The 19,670-nt window shown below is 44.9% G+C and overlaps 1 protein-coding gene across 4 annotated transcripts in view; it reads left to right on the plus strand.

The window, feature by feature from the left end:
• The window catches only part of tfpi2 (tissue factor pathway inhibitor 2), a 217,740-nt gene that overhangs the window by 115,682 nt on the left and 82,388 nt on the right, over window positions 1-19,670 (plus strand). The window lies entirely within an intron of this gene.

Below are 19,670 nucleotides of genomic sequence, written 5' to 3' on the forward strand. Positions count from 1 at the left end.
TGCTAGTTATCGTTTTAGAACACGTGATCAATTAAATGACTAGGGTATCACTGAGTAAATTGTAGCATTAAAAAACATATCCATTCACTATCATTTCAGAAATTTTCAGGACCAAGTTTTGTTTGTGGGTTGAAAAATGAATGACTCAGAGGTAAATTGTTGACAAACTCTAACTTGACTTTGATTTAGCTTGTCAGACAGCTATATCGATGGATATGGCCGACTGATACTCCTAAAAATTTTGTGCCATTTCCAGTCATCAGACAACCGAGATGAATCGGCTGCAGACTGAAAGAAAAAGGCAGTTGGGCCCCAAGGCCTCAGCAACTGGCCAAAGTAACAGTGCATTGAAGTCATGCAAGTCCATGCATTGAGGTCATGCCTGGGACAACATATCACTTAAAGCTGTCCATTTGTGAAGGCAGACGGGTCAAAATTCGGTATCAATCCGCTTGGGGGTGGTAACCGAGGCGAGGCAAGACATCATGTGCCTGGCGCAGATGTCTCAATCCAGCAGCAAAATTTTGGGTTATCGCCCCCGAGAGGAAGTGGAGAGCAATTTCTCATACATTGATGAACTGTCAGTCACAGCAGAGATTGTTTGGGCAACTAAATGTGACCCAGTTATGTCAAAGGTGTATGATTTCATAGGAAATAGAAACATAGAAACATAGAAATTTACAGCGCAGAAGGAGGCCATTTCGGCCCATCGTGTCCACGCCGGCCGACAAAGAGCCGCACGGCCCTTGGTCAGCAGCCCTAAAGGTTAAATATAAATCTATGAACAATGACGGAAAGGCAAAGCGCACCCAGCCCAACTAGTCCGCCTCACACAACTGCGACACCCCTTACACTGAAACATGCTATACCCCACCCCAACCGGAGCCAGGTGATCTCCTGGGAGAGGCAAAAATCAGATAAAAGCCCAGGCCAAATTAGGGAGAAAAAAATCTGGAAAAATTCCTCTCCGACCCATCCAGGCGATCAAAACTAGTCCAGGAGATCACCCTGGCCATATTCAATTCTCTGCAGAACTTACCATTACATTTGTGCCGTCCAACAAAAGGTCAGCCAGTCTAATCCCAATTACCAGCTCTAGGTCCGTAACCCTGCAGGTTACAGCACTTTAAGTGCCCATCCAACCATCTCTTAAAAGTGGTGAGGGTTTGTGCATCCACCACTCTTCCAGGCAGTGAGTTTCAGATTCCCACAACCGTCTGCGCAAAGAAGCCCCCCCCACCCTCAAATCCCCTCTAAACCTTCAACCAACCATCTTAAAACTATGTCCCCTTGTACTAGACCCCTCCACCAATGGAAATAGACCCTTACTATCCACTATGTCCAGGCCCCTCAATATTTTGTACACCTCAATGAGGTATCCTCTTTACCTCCTCTGTTCCAATGAGAACAAACCCAGTCTATCCAATCTGTCCTCATAACTAAGATTCTAAATTCTAGGCAGCATCTGAGTAAATCTCCTCTGCATCCTCTCTAGTGCAATCACATCCTTCCTGTTGTGTATGGAGAAAGAGTCAGACTGAACACTGTGAGCTGAAAGTAAAGTGTGACCTTAGTCTTTTATTGCACGTCTCCAAAGTGCCTCTCCAATCTGTGAAGCCTCCTTAAATACCTGTACTCCCAAGGGATTATGGGATCCCTTGGGACTCCAGGGGATGAGCCCTCTGGTGGCTGTACAGAGTAAATACAAGTATATATATATAACACTTCCTATAATACGGTGACCAGAACTGCACACAGTACTCCAGCTGTGGCCTAAACCAAAGTATTATACAATTTAAGCATAACCTCCCTGCTCTTATATTTTATGCCTCAGCCAATAAAGGCCAGCATTCCATATGCCTTCTTAACCAACTTATCCACCTGGCCTGCTACTTTCAGGAATATGTGGACAAGCACTCCAAGGTCCCTTTGTTCATCTACACTATTAAGTGGCCTACACTTAATGTGTATACCCTTTCCTGATTAGCCCTCCCAAAGTGCATCACCTCACACTTCTCTGAATTAAATTCCATTTGCCACTGCTCTGCCCACCTGATCAGTAAATTGATATGCTCCTGCAGCCCATGATTTTCCTCTTCATTATCAACCATACAGCCAATTTTAGTGTAATCTGCAAACTTCTTAATGATACTCCCTATATTCAAATCTAAATCATTGATATATACCACAAAAAGCAAGGGACCCAGTACTGAGCCCTGCAGAACCCCACTGGAAACATTCTTCCGGTCACAAAAACAGCCATCAATCATTACCCTTTGCTTCCTACCTCCAAGCCAATTTTGGATCCAACTTGCCACTTTGCCCTGTATCCCATGACCAGTCTACCACGTGGGACCTTATCAAAAGCCTTGCACTACCCTCATCGACCCTCTTGGTGATCTCCTCAAAAAATTCAATCAGGTTGCTCAAACACGATCTTCCCTTAACAAATCCATGCTGACTGTCCCTAATTAATCCTTGCCTTTCCAAATGTAGAGTTATCCTGTCTTTCAGGAATTTTTCCAATAATTTTCCCACCACTGAGGTTAGGCTGGCAGGCCTGTAAGTACTCGGCCTATCTCTTTATCCCTTCTTAAACAAGGGTACTACATTAGCAGTCCTCCAATCCTCCGGCACCATGCCTAGATCCAATAAAGACTGGAAAATGATGGTCAAGGCCTCTGCTATTTCCTCTTTTACTTCACTCAACAGCCTGGGATGCACTTCATCCGGGCCTGGGGACTTACCTACTTTCAAAGCTGCTAAACCTCTTAATACTTCCTCTCTCACTATATTTATTTCATCCAGAATATCACACTCCTCCTCGATAGCAGTATCTGCATTGCCCCTTTCCTTTGTGAAAGCAGATGCAAAGTATTCGTTAAGAACCTTACCAACATCTGTCGCCGCCACACAAAGATTACCCTCATGGTCTCTAATAGGCCCTACCCTTTCTTTAGTTACCCTCTTACTCTTAATATATTTATGGAACATCTTAGGGTTTTCCTTAATTTTACTAGCCAATAATTTCTCGTGCTCTCCCTTAGCATTCCTAATTTCCTTTTTAATTTTGCCTCATAACTTTCTATATTCCCCTAAAGATTCTGTAGTATTTGGCCATTGGTATATAACATAAGCATCGCTTTTATTCTTAATCCTCCCCTGTAAGTCCCTAGACATCGAGGGGGCTCTAGAATTATTTTTCCCAGCCTTTTTTTTTTAAAAGCACATGTTTGGCCTGAGCCTTGCGGATCTTCTCCTTGAATGCCTTCCACTGTTCGGACACTGATTTACCCACAAGTAGCTGTTTCCAGTCCACTATGGCCAAATCACTCCTTAACTTAGCAAAATTAGCTTTTCCCCAATTCAGAACTTTTATTCCAGGCCTATCCTTGTCCTTGTCCATAACCAACTTGAATCTGACTGGATTATGGTCACTGGCACCCAAGTGCTCTCCCACTAATACCCCTTCAACCTGCCCAGCTTCATTCCCCAAAACTAAATCCATAACCACCCCCTCTCTTGTTGGGCTTGCTGCATACTGATTAAAAAACTTCTCTTGAATGCATTTCAAGAATTCCGCACCCTCTATACTCTTCACACTAAATTTGTCCCAATCAATATTTGGATAGTTAAAATCCCCTACTATTACTATCCTATGGTTATTGGAGTTCACAGCAATTTGCCTACATATTTGCTCCTCTATCTCCCTCCCACTGTTTGGGGTCTATAATACATGCCCAGCAGTGTGATTGCCCCTTTTTTATTTTTCAATTCGACCCATATGGCCTCATTTGATGGTCCCTCTAAAATATCATCCCTCATCACCATTGTAATAGTTTCTTTAATCAGTATTGCGACACCCCCACCTCTTTTTACCCCCCTCTCTATCTTGTCCAAAAATCCTGTAGCCAGGAATATTGATCTGCCAAACCTGCCCCTCTTTCAGCCATGTTTCGGTAATGGCTATAATGTCATACTCCCAAGTGTCTACCTGTGCTCTTAGCTCATCCGCCTTATTCATTATATTTCTTGCATTAAGTATATGCCATTTAGCACAGGAAGACCTCCTTGCTTACTACTTACTAAGCCTTGTTTCCTTGTTTCTTACAGATTTGCTTTCTAGATTCTTGCTATCCAACTTCTGCTTTACTTCCTTCCCTTTTGAATTTGTTCTCAGGTTCCCATCACCCTGCCAAGCTAGTTTAAACTCTCCCCAACAGCATTAGCAAAACTCCCCGTGAGGATATTGGTCCCGGCGCTGTTGAGGTGCAACCCGTCCGGTTTATACAGGTCTCATCTATCCCAGAAGCGGTCTCAATGCCTCAAGAATTTAAAGCCCTTCCTCCTACACCAACTTTCTAACAACGTATTCATCCTCTCTATCCTTCTATTCTTATATTCATTAGCATGTGGGACCGGTAGTAACCCGCTGATTACTACCTTTGAGGTTCTACCCTTTAATTTTCTTCCTAGCTCCCTGAATTCTCCCTGTAGGACCTCATCCCTCATTTTACCTATGTCCTTGGTCCCGATATGGACCACGACCTCTAGCTGTTTACCCTCCCCCCCCCTCCCCCAATGGATGGCTAAATCAAGAATCCGAGGAAGATATTCATCCATACTTCAATCATAGGGATGAATTGTCAGTGGATAAAGATTGTATCATGTGGAGAGCAAGACTGGTTATCCCAAATAGATTTAGGTCTAAATTGTCAGGAGATCTTCATGATCAGCACTTGGGAATGTGCTTGACCAAGAGTTTTGCATGCTGTTACTTATGGTGGCCAGGTTTAGCTAAAGAGATAGAGTACATTGTCAATCAATGTAGAACATATCAATCGGTAAGCAAGAAACCAACATCAGTATAATTACATCCATGGAAATAGCCTCCCAGGGTGTGGCAAAGGTTACATGTAGATATTGCTGAGCTATAAGGACAGCAATTATTCATCGTGACAGATAGTCACTCGAAGTGGGTAGAGGTGTTTCTGATGCGAAAAATAACAATAAGCCAAACACTAGACAATTTGTGAAGATTGTTTTCTTCATACGGCCGCCCAGATGAAATTGTGTCTGATAATGGGCCGCAATTTTGTTCGAAGGGTTCACACAGTTTATGAGCAGAAATGGTGTGAAACATACCAAAGTTCCACTGTACCACCCTGCTTCAAATGGTACAGCAGAGCGCACAGTACAAATTGTCAAACGTGCGCTCATCAACTAAATGTTGGATCCAAATCCAAAGAAACGGTAGTTGTCGTTTGATTACAAACTGGCAAATTTTCTGATTACAAATCAGAATACTCCTCATAACATTACTGGTCAAAAACCAGCAGAGTTGTTTCTCAAACGACAGCCACAAACCAAGTTCTCGTTGTTAAAGCCAAACTTGGCAGTCAGGATAAGAAAAACAATCAAGGCAGAAACATAGTCATGTTAAAGATAGAGATAGAGAGAGAAGTGTGAAGCTGAATCAGAAGATTAGAGTGAAGAACCATCACCATAAATAGTTAAAGTTATTACCAGGAAGAATAGTGAAGATATGTGGCCCTCGCACATATTTGGTCAAGGTGTTTGATCATGGAAAGGTTAGGTTTGTTCACATTGATCAAATCTTACCTATAGATGTGGAAGGAGTTGAAAGTTGGAATGATTCAATTTATTCTGATGAGTCAGATAGTCTTGTTATAAGTAGAGTTCCAGTAGCAAATCCTATAGCAGATGTACCAGAAACAAGTCCAAGAGAAAGCCGGAATTTAAGTCTAAGTCCAAGTCAGGCAGACAAACAGTCTGAAAGCATAGAGAGTCCAAATGTAGATCAAGGTCAGCTCTTGGAGAAAAGCTCTTCTCAGGCTCAGCCTAGAATGAGTCAATGTGCTACAACAAGATCAGAAAAGTTCTGTTCAAGAAAGAAGGTATCCTCTTAGAAACAGAAAACCAGTGGTTAAGTTTAATATGAAAAATAAGTTCATATCTTTTGTTTTTGTTACAGAATTCTATAGTAGAATTTGGAAACATATAATGGGTTCCATTTGAGAAATGTATCCAAGATTTGTGAATACTATGCAAGGCATCTACAATGATTATTTGCAATGATTAACTTCTTCAATAAGGAGGGAGAAGTGTAATAGAGTTACCTGGTGGCGTACTGATGTATATAATAATAAAGCCATGTACAGGGCAGTTCTTACCCAGAAGCCATGTTGTACAGTTGTCTGTATTTACTGTGTCTCAAGATACCACATGCTTCACAACAGAAATCTTTCTCACTTTCCTTGCTCCATTCCTGCCCCCCTGCCCTCACCTCAATGTGAGTCTTGTGCCTTTATCTCTTGGCAGTCTGTCGTATCCAACAAAGATGTTGTTGTGCTAATCATCAATGGCATGTATCTTCAAGTGGCTGTATAGGCCAATTCTGGATGCTCATAGTCTCTTGCACACCGGACAAGGGAAGTTTAGTGTGCCTGATGCTGACAGTACTGCCACCTGATGTCATCTATCTCTAGTGTCCCGCAGGCATTGACATCAGCTTTCTTCGAAGGTCTGGCAAGCAGTCCTTGTGAGGGTTCGCCACTGGATTTTGTTAGCTGCTGTATTCTCGAGGTTCTTTGGTCGGATGCCACAGTACTGGAGGTTAGCCTTAATGCAATCTTTATAGTGCTTGCGGGGGCGCCCCTGGTGTCTTTGGCCTTCACAGAGCTCGCCGTGAAGAAGCTGACGAGGGATCCTTGACTCATCCATGTGGATGACATGTCCAGCCCACCAGTGCCTTTATGTTTCAGATAATCAACAACCAGATGTCCAGCCTCTTTCTGAGCCACTCAGTGAGAGTGAGGCAGGAGAAGAGGAGAAGCAAAGCGTAGCATCACTGGTTCTCTCACCCGCAGGCACCACCTCAGATACTGGCACTCCACGATCTTTAGAGGCAAGTTTAATAGAATGGTCTGCACTGGGTGATGCACCGGGGATGAGCGGACTGCAGCAAGGCCAGGGGGAAAGAGTAGCTCAGGAGCCAGTTCCCCAAAGGGCGAGTTCGCGTGCAATTTTGCTGCACAGGACTCAGATGAGGGTTTCAATGGGAAGGTGTTCACAAGAAGGGTGATGGCCATGCACTGGGAGGTGATAGGTGCAATGGCAAGGGTGTCCGAAAGCCTCTCCCCAATGTTAAGGAGCATGGACGAGTCCATCTCCAACATTGAACAGAGCTTTGCGCACACCATGGAGCCTATCATTTCCACTCTGCAGATGATGGTGGACTCCTAGAGAGACCCTGGGGACCCAGACCTCATGATGCGTGTCATGGACGATGTGGCAGCATCCAATGCAGCACAGGCGGAAGCCACATAACGTCTTAGTGTTGTAATGCAATCAATGGTTCATGGCATTGAGTCTCAGACTGTTCTCTTGCAGTCTCAGCTGGATGCCACATAACGTCATAGTGCTGTCATGCAGTCAATGGCTGGTGGCATCGAGTCTCAGACTACTCTTATGCAGTCTCAGCTTGATGTCACACAAGCTCTGACTGCTGCCATCATCACTGGGTCTACCACAGTCCACCGGGAATCTCACGGTGTCGCAGCAACTCACCAATCTGTGCTCCAGCAGATTGCTAGGGTTGCTGAGATGCTGCCCCGGAGGAGTGGCAGTGGATCAGTGGAGTAGGAACCTGCTGTTCTCTCTCAGGATGACCGCATTCCTGATCCCACCACTGCCACTTTGCCATTGCCCTTATCGCTGCCTGTCACCCAGCCAGCCCAGACTGCCACCGCCCAGCCTGTAGTCTACAGCCGTGCCTTCCAGGGCGAGAGCTGGTCTCTGGCACCAACACTCAGCAGCCTTCTATCAGCCCTGCTGCAGCCACTGGAGAGACACTATGTAGAAGCATTAGATTAGGAAAAGGCACTGTAAAGAGGGGAAGTAAGGATTTGCATAAGGGTGGTTAGTTAATGTTGTATATATATGGTGACTGAATTTGGATAAATTTATTAATGCATTGTGGCAGACTTGGTGTGTGTCTCATTTGAGCTTTGCGCTGTGATATGGAATGAGAAATTGATGAAATGAGGGGGACGTACTGAGCAACCGGGATGTGGTCTCGGATTCATTGGAACCGAAGTCTGATGAGGCGGTCACGGACCACTCTTGCACAAGGCTGGAGTGGCTGCCTCCTCCTTCGCTGCTGTTCGTGCTCCTGTTCCTCATCCTTGTCCTCCTTGTCTCCCTCTTCCACCTCCTGAGGTGGTGAAGCTGTGCCTGATGGCAATGGTAGCACCCTCATGATGGCCAAGTTGTGCGGCATGCAACAGATGATGACAAAATGGGACACCCACTCAGCCGAGTACTGGGGAGCTCCTCTCGAGTGGTCAAGCAGCCAAACTGTTGCTTGAGCACTCCGATGGTTTGCTCAATAATGTCCATGGTGGTAGCATGGTTGTCATTAAATGAGTGCTGGGCACGAGTGTTCGGGTTGCGGAGGAGAGTCATGCGCCAGATGGAGAGCAGATTGCCCTTGTCTCCCAGCAGCCAGCCGCGAGCTTGATGTGGTGGCTGGAAGAGAGATGACACAGGATGAAGGCATCGTGGCTGCTGCCAGGATAGCGGGCATTGATGGTGAGGATTTGCTGTGTGTGGTCACACACCAACTGTATATTCAGTGAGTGGTAGACTTTGCGGTTATGGAATACCTCAGGATTGTTATGCGGTGCCCGCAAAGCGACGTGGGTGCAGTCAATGGCGCCCTGTACCATGGGGAAGCCCACTATCCTGGCAAAGCCTCTGTGACCTCACGGATGCAGCAATGCACGACAAACTATGATATGTTAGATTTGTCTCCTGGTGCACACTGGAAGGATCTGCTGGCGTAGAAATTGAAAGCGACAATGACCTTGACTGGCATTGAGAGAGACGTTCTCACCCTAGTCTGAGGCTCGAGGTCTGGTTGCTGGAGGTGGCAGAGCTTTGTGACCACATCCTTGGTGAAGTGGAGCCGTCAAAGACACTGTTCCTCCATGAAATTGATGTAGGAGAACTGCTGCTAGCAAACCCTGGGAGGGTGAGACTTCTTTTTCAGAGCCTGTTGGCCCTCCTCCCTCTGGTCACATTTTGCAATCTTTCTCTCTGCCTCTGTTGCCTCCGACATTGATACTAGTGGGTGAGGTTGAGTGCCAGTACAGACCCCGTTAACGAATGGAAATTTAACACTTTTAAATCTCACCTGAATAATACTGAATAATTTTGAGGAAAATGTTTAAATCGCTTAAAACGGCTTTTTGCCTATCTCAACCTGACTAGGCAGCATTCTTTGTCGACTACAAATAAACTGGATGTTGATGCCTTTCAATACTGCATCTACAGCAGCCATCTAACTGCATAGCACCTCCTCTTCCTGCTGTTGTTGACGGCAAGCGCTGAGCCAGGGGGCGAGAGGGAATTTCTGATCCGGAGCAGTAACAGGACGCTGCGCTCCAGATGATGCCAGGGAAGTTCACGGGCATCGGTGAATTAGCCGCACCTGGTCAGTAAACTCTTATCACCCCGTTACTGTCCCCTGCAGTTACTACTAGGTGCCACAAAGCAGCTGAATTTCTCCCCCATTAAGTCATAATCCCACTATGGAAGTCTATGAATTTGAATTCAGTTAAAAAATAAATCTGGAATAAAAAGCTAGTATCAGTAATGGTGACCATGAAACTATTGGATTGCTGTAAAAACCCAACGAGTTCACTCATGCCTTTTAGGGAAGGAAACCCGCCCTCCTTAACTAGTCTGGTCTATATGTGACTCCAGACCCATAACAATATGTTTGACTCTTAACTGCCCTCTGAAGTAGCCTAGCAATCCACTCAGTTGTAAGAAACCGCTACAAGAAACAATAAGAATAAAACCAGACGGACCACCCGGCATCGAGTTGGAGAGGAGAGAGTTGGAAGTTGCAGAGGGGGCAGTCTGAGTTGCAGAGGGAGCAATTGGAGAAATTGAGACTCACAATCTGTTGAGCAGCCATTCATTTCATCATTGACGATGAGTGGCCAGAAACCAGCAATGAAGACCGGCAAAACCAGGCCCAGAGCTCCCTGGTTTAATGAGGAGGAATTGGAGGAGTTAGTAACGGAGTGGAGCGCAGGTACAAAGAGCTCACCCGGGATGGTCGTGGCAAACCTCCACCACCCCAATACCAATGCATTTGGAGGGAGATCGGTGAGATCGTGAGCGCAATGGGCAACGTTGAGTGGGATGGGGACCAATGCCAGAAACGTTGGAACAATTTGCTGGAGGCAGCAAAAGTGAGTACAAATTTATTTGGCCCTTCCTGTCCAGCGCGAAAAGGGATGTGCGCCAGATGTGTGTGTGTGGGGGGGCATCAGCAAAGGGGATAAAGGCTGCAATGTTTCTTTGTGCTGAACAAAAAAGCATCCAAGGCAGCAAGCCTGAGTGCAACGGAGGGGGACCAGCAGAGATGGTCGAATTGAGCAGGCTGGAGGAGCGTGCGTTGGCATTGGTGGGTGACCGCCGAAGTGCAACCACAACAGTTAATGCAGATTTGGTGCTACAGCATGGTAAGGTTATACTAATCTGCGGTCTTAGCCATGCTCATGGCATGAAAGGTCATGCAATGTTAAGGCACTCACGGTTTACCGCACACTTTGTTGCCCAGTATTGTTGTGCCCATGTAGAGATGGAACTCCTTTCTGGCAGAATGTGAGATGGCACAGCTCACAACTCAGCTTGACCAGCACTCCCCCTCCACCCCAGCCACAGACTGAAATGTTGTCCTCTACTTCCAGATGTTGAGTCTGACAGCACGGATCAAGCACACCATCTATCTCTGGCCTTCAGAGAAGCCATCAGACCCCAACTTTTCCCATGCCGACGTCGCCCCCAGCCCAAGGCATCGGATCCCTCCTCCAACCTCCCCACTGCCCCCCCTCAGATCACCCATTTCCAACGCGCCCATCTCCGCCACCCTGAGCCATGAAGAAGAAGAGAGAAAGGAGGGAGAAGGGCCCATCTTTGAGCCCCTTGAGCTCCAAGAGCAGGAACAGGATGACAGCAGCCTCCTGCCATGTGAGCCAGGTGTCAGCAGAACCTCGGCATCAGCCTCCGGGTTCCTGGGATTTGGAACGGACTCCACACTGGCAAGCTCTACCAAGCGCAGAGGCCGTGGCGCGAAGGCAAGCAAGGCGCCAGAACCCACCAGCAGCGAGCATGCACCTGAGGATTCACCACGACTCTCTGCAATTCTGGAGATGGTCCAGCTATCACGGGCAAGCGTGCAGATAGGTCGCAATATGCACCAGACCATGCCTGGGATAGCTTCCAGCATGGCCACCTTCACCCAACAGCATGATGACAGGATGGACCGGCTCATCGCTGTGTCGGAGCGTGCAACCGAGAGCGTTGATGCGATGAGGCAAGAGATGGCTTCTGGATGCCGAGTGCATGTCCCCGAGCTCACACCCTCAAGGCAGACAGAATCCGGAGGGGCAGGAGATCCCGGTGCCTTTGGTCACACCCCCTGCCTTCTCACCAAGATGCAGACATCCTGCTTCCGTCCTGCACAAGCTCGTCAACCAGAGGCAGTGAGGGGCAGGGGAGCGGGATGCCATGGTGCAGGCAGGGCGAGGAAGAGGAGTTTGGACATTGCTTCGGGGGGGGTAGAGAGGTGGTGGTGCCGGGTAGAGGGGTGGTGTAAATGTTTGTAAATGTAATAATGTTATGTAACCTTTGTTATTGTGTTACTTGGTGTCTGATTTTAACGTCATATGTGGTGCCTTGTAAGAAACACACGTCTGTCCCTTAGGTAATCTACTTTATCAGGAATATCTTCCCATCCACATATGACTGCACTGTATAATGGGTACGGTCATCAGGCCATCGCAACATGCTTTAGGTGCTGTGAGGATTATTCGATGTGTCAGATTAATTACATCTCTCAGAATAGACTTATGTCTGTCACCACAACAAGGCATGCTGGGTATAGGTTTTTTGTGATGAATCAAAACAGATTTTATGAAGTAGTTTCCTTGCAGTACAAAGAACAATACATAAATAAGGCGATGGTGACAGTCTAGTCGTTGAAGCCTCAATGGTAGGCCACTGAGTCACTGCGGTGCTTGTCTCTTGCTGTGTTCTATTGACGGTAGTCCTTCCTCAGTTTTGTCTGTAATCGCGCTGCCCCTAAAGTTGAATAGCTATAACTTTATACACTTTTCCTCCCATACAAATGTTGCCAGAGTCTGCAGCTGTCTCAGGCTTACAATAGATCATTCTAACCCTAACCCTCTCACCCTCTATGTGATATGTATTGCTTCCCTGAGAACTTATTGAAGGACTGTGTAACTGAATTAATTAATCAGCTTGGATGGACAAAATGTGACTTTTCACTTATTCATAATTATTTTGCCTTTGCCATTGAGTGTCTCAATGAAGGTCTTTCAACAAGGTCAAAGAAAAAAGTTTCCATCAGCCTAAAGACATTTCAGTCACTTTTATCACATCAAAATTAAACACCATAGCCGTGATGTTCAGCGCTGCAGCACTCAGAGCCCTTCTCCCTGCTGCCCGACTCACGGCCAGGTCAGACCTGCTTTTTGCGAGCGGTCCTTCTGGCGGGCAGCAGGTCAATCTGAGGCCAGCATCCCTGATCAAAATGGCCGATTTGCAGCATCCAGCATGGGCGAGCGGCATGACTTCACGTTGGCGGATCCCTCCATGACCAATCTCGCGCCGGGCGGAACCTGGATGGCAGATGGGCGGTTCCAGAGGAATCGCACAGAAAACATACATTTCCAGTGGATCCTCGGCGGCTGCGGGCACAACCTGCACCAAATTTGGCCCCAATGGCCCCAACACCATCACAGATGTAAACCTGTGTTCCAGAACTAGCTGCGCTTCTAGTCAAGCTGTTCCAGGACAGCTGCAACACTGGCATCTATCCAACAATGTGAAAAATTGCCCAGGTATGTCCTGTCAGCAAAAAGCAGGACAAATCCAATCAGGCCAATTACCGTCCCATCAGCCTACTCTCAATCATCAGCAAACTGATAAACGATGTCGTCAAGTGCTATCAAACAGAACTTAACAATAAGCTGCTCATCGATGCTCAGTTTGGGTTGCGCCAGTGCCACTCGGCTCCAGACATCATTACAGCCTTGGTCCAAATATGGACAAAAGAGCTGAATTCCAGAGAGGATGTGAGAGTGCATGCACTTGACATCAAGGCAATATTTGACTGAGTGCGGCAACAAGAAGCCCCAATAAAACTGAAATCAATGGGGATTGGGGTAAACACTCCATGGGTTGAAGTCATGCCTAGCACAAAGGAAGATGGTTCTGGTTGTTGGAGGCCAATCATCTCAGCCCCAGGGCAAAACTGCAGGTGTTCCTCAGAACAGTGTCCTAAGCCAACCAACCAGCTTTTTCAGCAATTACCTTCCCTCCATCATAAGATCAGAAGTGGAGATGTTCGATGATGACTGCACAGTGTTCAGTTCCATTCTCAACTCCTCAGAACATGAAGAAGTCCATGCCCGCATGCAGCTAGACCTGGACAATAGCCAGGCTTGGGCTGATAAGTGGCAAGTAAAATTCGTACCACATAAGTGCGAGGAAATGATGATCTACAACAAGAAAGTCTAACCACCTCCCCATGACATTCAAATGTATTACCATCATTGAACATCCTGGGGTAACCATTAACCAGAATGGATCAGCCACATAAATACTGTGGCTTCAAGAACAGACCAGAGGCTGGGTATTCTACAGCGAGTGACTCACCACCTGGCTCCGCAAAGCCTGTCCACAAATTTCAAGATATAAGTCAGGAGTGCGATGGAATACTTGTCTGGATGAGTGCAGTTCCAAAAATACTCAAGACGCGCGACACCCTTCAGAACAAATCAGTCCACTTGATCGGCATTCTATCCACCACCTTAATCATTCACTCGCTCCACCACTGACACACCATAGCTACAGCATGTACCAGCTAAAATATGCACTACTGCAACTTATCAAGGCTTATTCAACAGCACATCTACAGGTCATCGAGCTGAAACATTTTCTCTCAACAGATGCTGCCTGATTATTTCCAAAATGTTCTGTTTTTACTTGATGATTTCTGACTGTTCTTCATCCCTCTCCAAAGTCTATTGGACCTTACTCTGGTACCTGAGAGGCAAAATATCAGTTCGTACTTTTGATTCTTTCCTTCACTATAGAATCCCCTATTACTACTGTATTTCTGCAAGGCACTTTCATCTCCCTGGCAAAGACTGATTCCACTGGTTTTGCTTTTGGTTGCCCTCCTCCACATTGCTGTCATTTGTTGGACATCTTGGGAAGTTAAGGGTTAACAGTTGAACTTCTTTGTGTCTTGTAGTAACAGGCTTTCCAGGCTTTCCAATATAAACAGGATGACTGAAGTGTCATGAGGAGAAAGCATGGCTTGTCTTCTGATATCTATAGTGCTTGTGTGAGGAAATAAGTGTTAGTAATAAAATGTAACTTCAGTTTTAGTGTAATAAAACAAGAATATCGAAACCATTAGCTCGTAAAGCTTTTTCTTAAAAGAGTTTAGGGACTGTTACATCAGAAAGTATTGTTTCATGGAAGTAGTTTCAGAATTAAACAGCTACCAGTGTTTTCATGAATAGTCTGTCTTCAAAGGATTTGTGAATATATACATCATAGTCTGACCGATAACATTTTCCTTTGATGTAGTCAAAATATAGTGTATAAAGGATCCTGGTTTCCAACAGTATTTCAGAGGTCTTGAAAGATGCAAAACCAAAAAGTCACTCTCTGTATACAGTTAAGACTGATCACCTTTACTAAGTATCAATAAAGTCTGATAGTTATACTCCACTAGGAAGTCTTGTGTTCACTCGAAACATGTTGTGAACCAGAGGAGAAAGGAGGTTGATTGCGAACATCATTGTCACAGGTTATCAGTACTGATATATAGAGATGTTAAATAATGTTCAGGGGAGGGCCACTGGGAACATAGCAACAGGAATGGGTCATTCAGCCCCTCAAGCCTGTTCCGCCATTTAATTAGACCATGTCTTATCTGTACCTTAATTCCATTTACCTGCCTTGGTTTCATATCCCTTAATACCTTTAGCTAACAAATATCAGTTTTGCAATTTTCAATTGACCTAGCTTCAACAGCTTTTTGGGGAGAGAGTTCCAGATTTCCACTACCCTTTGTGCGAAAAGGTGCTTAGTGACATCACCCCTGAATGACTTAGCTCTAATTTTAAGGCTATTCCCCCTTGTTCTAGACTCCCCCACCAAAGGAAAAAGTTTCTCCATATCTACCCATTAAATCCTTAAAATAAAAATGTAAATATATGCCTTGTTTAAAAACCCTTAATTATCATAATAGGCTGAGAGAGCTTATTTTTTTAATTATAGAAAAGCATAGACTTTAGAAGTTGATTGAAGTATTTAAAATGATGACACTAGACTGCATGCATGTGGATGAATTATTTTAATCAGATAAATTAGGGAGAAAAAGGGGATATGCATATAATTTACATAAGCATAGAAGATCTCAGGAGGATCTTCTTTTCACAGAGATTCATTGACCTTTGGAAGTTTCTAGCTTGTGTAATGGATGAGCTCTCATTTTAAGGTTATTGGGATTACGGAGACATGGCTCCAGGGTAACCAAGGCTGGGAACTCAACATCCAGGGATATTCAATATTCAAGAAGTATAGACAGAAAAGAAAAGGAGGTGGAGTAGCGTTAATGGTTAAAGAGGAGATTAATGCAATAGTAAGGAAGGACATTAGCTTGGATGATGTAAAATCTATATGAGTAGAGCTGCGAAAGACCAAAGGGCAGAAAACATTAGTGGGAGTTGTGTACAGATCACCAAACAGTAGTAGTGTGGTTGGGGATGGCATCAAACAAGAAATCAGGGATGCGTGCAATAAAGGTACAGCAGTTATCATGGGTGACTTTAATCTATATATAGATTGGGCTAAACAAACTGGTAGCAATACTATGGAGGAAGATTTCCTGGAGTGTATAAGGGATGGTTTTCTAGCCCAATATGTCGAGGAATCAACTAGAGAGCAGGCCATCCTAGACTGGGTCTTGTGTAATGAGAGAGGATTAATTAGCAATCTTGTCGTGCGAGGCCCCTTGGGGAAAAGTGATCATAATATGGTAGAATTCTTCATTAAGATGGAGAGTGACACAGTTAATTCAGAGACTAGTGCCCTGAACTTAAAGAAAGGTAACTTCGATGGTATGAGATGTGAATTGGCTAGGATAGACTGGCGAATGATACTTAAAGGGTTGATGGTAGACAGGCAATGACAGACATTTAAAAATCACATGGATGAACTACAACAATTGTACATCCCTGTCTGGCATAAAAATAAAACTGGGGAAGATGGCTCAACCATGGCGAAATAGGCAAATTAGGGATAGTGTTAAATCCAAGGAAGAGGCATATAAATTGGCCAGAAAAAGCAGCAAACCTGAGGACTGGGAGAAATTTAGAATTCATCAGAAGAAGACTAAGGGTTTAATTAGGAGGGGGGAAATAGAGTATGAGAGTAAGCTTGCAGGGAACATCAAAACTGACTGCAAAAGCTTCTATAGATATGTGAAGAGAAAAAGATTAGTGAAGACTAATGTAGGTCCCTTGCAGTCAGAATCAGGTGAATTCATAATGAGGTACAAGGAAATGGCAGACCAATTGAACAAATACTTTGGTTCTGTCTTCACTAAGAAAGACACAAATAACCTCCTGAAAATACCAGGAGACCGAAGGTCTAGCAAGAAGAGGGAACTGAGTGAACTGAGGGAAATCCTTATTAGTCAGGAAATGGTGTTTGGGAAATTGATGGGATTGAAGGCCGATCAATCCCCAGGGCCTGATAGTCTGCATCCCAGAGTACTTAAGGAAGTGGCCCTAGAAATAGTAGATGCATTGGTGGTCATTTTGCAACATTCCATAGACTCTGGATCAGTTCCTATGGGTTGGAGGGTAGCTAATGTAACCCCACTTTTTAAAAAAGGAGGGAGAGAGAAAACAGGGAATTATAGACCGGTTAGCCTGACATCGGTAGTGGGGAAAATGCTGGAATCAATTATTAAAGATGTAATAGCAGCGCATTTGGAAAGCAATAGCAGGATCGGTCCAAGTCAGCATGGATTTATGAAAGGGAAATCATGCTTGACAAATCTTCTAGAATTTTTTGAGGATGTAACTCGTATAGTGGATAAGGGAGAACCAGTGGATGTGGTGTATTTGGACTTTCAAAAGGCTTTTGACAAGGTCCCACACAAGAGATTAGTGTGCAAAATTAAGGCACATGGGATTGGGGGTAATGTATTGACGCGGATTACTGGTTGGCAGACAGGAAGCAAAGAGTAGGAATAAACGAGTCCTTTTCAGAATGGTAGGCCGTGACTAGTGGGGTACCGCAAGGTTCAGTGCTGGGACTCCAGCTATTTACAATATATATTAATGATTTAGACGAAGGAATTGAATGTAATATCTCCAAGTTTGCAAATGACACTAAGCTGGGTGGCAGTGTGAGATGTGAGGAGGATGCTAAGAGGCTGCAGGATGACTTGGGCAGGTTAGGTGAGTGGGCAAATGCATGGCAGATGCAGGATAAGTATGAGGTTATCCACTTTGGTGACAAAAACAGGAAGGCAGATTATTATCTGAATGGTGACAGATTAGGAAAAGGGGAGGTGCAAAGAGACCTGGGTGTCATGGTACATCAGTCATTGAAAGTAGGCATGCAGGAACAGCAGGCAGTTAAGAAATCAAATGGCATGTTGGCCTTTATAGCGAGAGGATTTGAGTACAGGAGCAGGGCGGTCTTACTGCAGTTGTATAGGGCCTTGGTGAGGCCACACCTTGAATATTGTGTACAGTTTTGATTTCCTAATCTGAGGAAGGACATTCTTGCTATTGAGTGAGTGCAGCAAAGGTTCACCAGACTGATTCCCGGGATGACAGGACTGACATATGTAGAAAGATTGGATTGACTAGGCTTATATTCACTGGAATTCAGAAGAATGAGAGGGGATCTCATAGAAGCATATAAAATTCTGACGGGATTGGACAGATTAGATGCAGGAAGAATGTTCCCGATGTTAGGGAAGTCCAGAACCAGGGGTCACAGTCTAAGGATAAGGTACAAGCCATTTAGAACCGATATGAGGAGAAACTTTTTTGCCCAGAGAATTGTGAACCTGTGGAATTCTCTACCACAGAAAGTTGTTGAGCCAAGTTCCTTGGATATATTCTAAAGGGGTGGCCCTTACGGCTAAAGGGATCAGCGGGTATGGAGAGAAGGCAGGAGTGGGGTACTGAAGTTGCATGATCAGCCATGATCATATTGAATGGTGGTGCAGGCTCGAAGGGCCAAATGGCCTGCTCCTGCACCTACTTCCTTTGTTTCTATGTTCTGGACTCTGGACGAGTTCTTGGAGGAAGCTGATATCACTATGTATAAAAGGGCTATTGAGTGATGTAGCTCTTGGTGTTATCTCCTGGATCTCATTTTGATTGCATTCAGGGGTTGGAGAGGAATTTCCCAGAATTATTTCTTCCTTGAATTAGCCTAGGATTTTTTAGCTGTGTTTTATTTCCCTCGGGAAATTACGTGGCTGCTGATGTGTGGGGAGCATTGAGGGCTGTCTTGCCTAATTGCAACATAACTGAATGGACTGCCATGATGGACCAGCTGGACTTCCACACATACATGAATGGCACTCAACTCCACTTATGCATAATTTTTTTTGACTCTTGACCTAATTGCCTCATTTGAAATCCAGTACTGGATGAGTCATACCTTCCTTTAGCTCAACATTGAGAAAACCACAATCATTGTCCTTGACCCCTGAAACAAACTTTCTTTATTTACTACTGATTTCATTATTTACCTTGGCCATTGTTTTGGGCTGAACCAAACTTTTCTCAGCTTTGGTGTCCTGTTGGAACCTGAACTGAGTTTCAAACCCCATATCCTTTCCACCACCAATGTGGTTGCTCGCCTCTGTTAATTTGTCACTGACGCCCTTATACGTGCATTCATCATGTCCATACTTGAATCCTGTTCCTCTCCTCACTGACCTCCCTTCCTCTCTAAACTCCAAATTGTCCAAAACTCTGGTTCATGTATTCTACCCCACACTAAGTTCTATTCATCCATTATACCCATCCTGCTGACACTGCCAGCCCCTCCATCTGCACTTTAACTTTAAAATTCTCATCCTTAAGTTTACGTTCCCTCCATAACTGCAATTGTTTCCAGTCCTTTATTTCCCCTTGGTAACACTTGATTCCTCTGACTCTGGCATTGTGTGCACCTCCCCTCCCTTTGCTCCACCTTTGGTGTTACACCTTTCGGCTACCTGGGTTCCTCTATCTCAGTTTCCTCTCTAAACCTCTCTGTCTCTCTACCTCTGTCTCATAATTTAACAATCTTCTCAAAACTTATCTCTTCCACCAAGTTTTCAGTCACCCCTTCTAATCGTTCCCTTACTGACTCAGCTTCTGTTCTATATACATTTCTCTGTGAAGTGCATTTTTTTTTCACATGAAATGCACTTTATAAACAAACATTGCAAAATGATGCTCAAAAGCTTAAATTATAATATGAAATTCTGAATGTTCCCTTTGGAAATTGGA

The sequence above is a fragment of the Pristiophorus japonicus genome, chromosome 5 (genome assembly GCF_044704955.1).
Source record: "Pristiophorus japonicus isolate sPriJap1 chromosome 5, sPriJap1.hap1, whole genome shotgun sequence".
Taxonomy (NCBI): domain Eukaryota; kingdom Metazoa; phylum Chordata; class Chondrichthyes; family Pristiophoridae; genus Pristiophorus; species Pristiophorus japonicus.